Source organism: Anneissia japonica, unplaced genomic scaffold, assembly GCF_011630105.1.
Source record: "Anneissia japonica isolate Jap-2015-1 unplaced genomic scaffold, ASM1163010v1 scaffold324_len738069_cov173, whole genome shotgun sequence".
In the NCBI taxonomy this organism is placed as follows: Eukaryota; Metazoa; Echinodermata; class Crinoidea; order Comatulida; family Comatulidae; genus Anneissia; species Anneissia japonica.
Window position 1 is genome coordinate 583,646 of NW_022692196.1, and position 3,100 is coordinate 586,745.

The following is a 3,100-nucleotide window of genomic DNA, read 5'->3' on the forward strand; positions in this document are numbered from 1 at the left end:
ATATAACCCATAGAAGCAGCGCAATGAATAGGCATAATATCTTTTGAATATACACACACAATAATCGTATCAAGCTAGCTCATCATTATATATATATATATATATATATATATATATATAACATATATATGAAAGTATATATGCTATGATGCAATGAGCTGCATCCGCTGTGAAACACTTTTTATTTACTTTACAGTACTTCAAAAAAACTTCCAATAAAGAATTTAAAATTTACGTAGGTCATACTTAGTTATGTGTCGGTGTAACTGTGTCGCGTGTGTTTGAATCAATGCAAAATTCAGGTGATTGTTTTGATACACTGAAGTGATACATTTATTGTCAATTTGCAAATACTACAATTTTTTCACTTGAAGTTTATTAAAATTCCACTATGTAAGCTAAAAAACTTCGCTCGATGCTGCGACACTATAGGACTTCGCAAATTACCCTATAGTGGGAATCCTCCCCGCCCCCACCCCAAGACAATACCTTGCCCTTCATTGCCCAGCCCTCTCCCCAAATTTGAAACGCTGGCGCCGCCACTGTACAAAACAAAATAAACAAGTTGCATAAAATAAATAAATCACCTCTTTTACGTTTACTTTGTAATATTTGATAAGTTCACGATAAAGACTGTTGTATACGGTACCGGTAACAGACTGAATGAAGCCTGTTACGTGATTATAATAAAATACTTGCATAATTAATGTATACCAATGACCATTGTGCTCACCGGACCCTTTGTTGAATACCATCTAACCTTGACTATAATATATAAACTAAAATAGCTGCATTTAAATCAATTGTATCCGCTAAGTTCGCCCAAAACCTAATTTTATTTATTTCTTTATTTATTTATTTATATTTTTTATTTTTTTTTAAACAAAACACTAGGTCCATTGAAAGCACAGAGCAGCTGATCATTGGAGCGGACCATTACAAAGTGCATCCGCAAAATTATTACAGTACTACAGTACGTGAAAAAAATTCGTCCGCAGACGTCAGGATATCTTGGAACAGTCAACACATGTTGTAGAGAGGGCGCTAGACACAATTGTTTTTGGTTTTTTTTAATAATGCAAGCACATTAATTCTATTAGAAGTTAAATTACATTACATCAGGTTTATACCTCCATGATTACATTAACACTTACAATTGAAGCCCCACAATCCAGGCTTTCAAATAAGCACACCAATGTTGAGGGGTTTTTACCTCCCTTTTTACCTAAAACATATAATTAGGTGTAAATAAGTGTCACATTTCCTATATAATCTGTGTGCAAGTACTTTAGTTTATTCACGTGTCATTTGTTACCACATGGATGTCATTTGGGCATCCAAATCACAAAAAAATGTTGCTTTCCGATACCGTAAAACCTCGAATAGAAGCCTAGGCTTCTTGTTTTTTGCTACCTTTGGATAGGCTTCTTTTTTTCTTGTAAATGGGGGGGGGGGGGGGGCCTTCATTTCATTTTCCAAAATGAATGCTGTACATTTGGGAATTGCTACTATGAAACAATACATACGGCCATTGTAACATCAGTCTATATCACGGAGTGTATTAACCGGCAAATATACTACTGTAGGCCTAACCGAGCGTATTCTTAATTGATTTTGTTTGTTTGTAATGCATGTAGTGTGTACAAGGCCTGTACTATCCCGAAAAGAAGTGCTCAATTCGAAACGGGCTTCTTCTCGAGAATAAGCCCATTCGGCTTCAATTCGAGGTTATTATAAAGTCAAGATGTTTTTTCATGTTTTAAAAGAAGAGGTTGTAATGCTGTACATTTGGGAATTGCTACTATGAAACAATACATACGGCCACTGTAACATCAGTCTATATCATGGAGTGTATTAACCGGCAAATATACTACTGTAGGCCTAACCGAGCGTATTCTTAATTGATTTTGTTTGTTTGTAATGCATGTAGTGTGTACAAGGCCTGTACTATCCCGAAAAGAAGTGCTCAATTCGAAACGGGCTTCTTCTCGAGAATAAGCCCATTCGGCTTCAATTCGAGGTTATTATAAAGTCAAGATGTTTTTTCATGTTTTAAAAGAAGAGGTTGTTGCTTGAGCCTACATTGGGCTCTTTTCGGCATGTATCATAAAGGATTTTTAAAATTAACTTCTTCTATTTTGTAGTACGGTATAAACATAGAATTCAGTGTATATAGAAAATGTTTCGCATAATTTTACACCAAAAAGCGAAAGAAACTCTAGTCTCTAGAAATGCTTTATTTTTATTATGATTATCCAGAGTAAAAAACAAACAAAAAAACAAAACAAAAAAAACCCAGGTAAACATATTTTTGTAAATTCATTAATGTCTATGCTCAAGTGATTTTCAAAATTACAGTATTTTATTTTTTTATTATTATTATTTTCAAGGTACATCTTTAACCCATAAAACTCGAAAATACTAAATTAAATTAGTCATCATTGAAGTATTTGGTAAATATACCATTCTTGACTGTCCGATACATTTTCTTTATATTATTATTTATGTTATACATATAAATGCGCGTGTATAACTGCTCCGAACCTAATAAACCAGCTACCAGACTAAGAAAACACTGCCATTTGCTCTCTTGAAGCTTAAATCCCATCTGCTTTTTCATTTTTATTATTTCTTCGACCTTTGTTACACGTAGGCTATAGTTTTCAGTGCATAGAGCGGATTGTGTATCGACAACCATTGTCCATAATTATTGTTGCACTAATGGCGCTCCATATCGATGAATATGACGTCTGGATAGAGAGCCTCAAGAATAATTTTATGGTTTCCACCATGGGCGCAGCCACCTTGGAAAAGAGTGCGCCCTCCCTTGGAAGAGTTTAATTGGTCGTCTTCACGGGCATGGGCGCAGACATCTTGAAATTCAGTATGGGATCTCTCGTTGGAATATTAAAAATCCAAGATGTCTGCGTCCATGGCGAATTTCATGCTTGAGTTAGTTATTTCAATGAACTTTGTCCTGCGTTTCCTGATGTTAGACTTGTGGAAACTTTAAACTTGTTTTACTACAGTGAAACTGATTAAACATTGGCCAAAATATGCACATGCGCGAGAACCACAAGTAAACAAAATAAGCCAATCC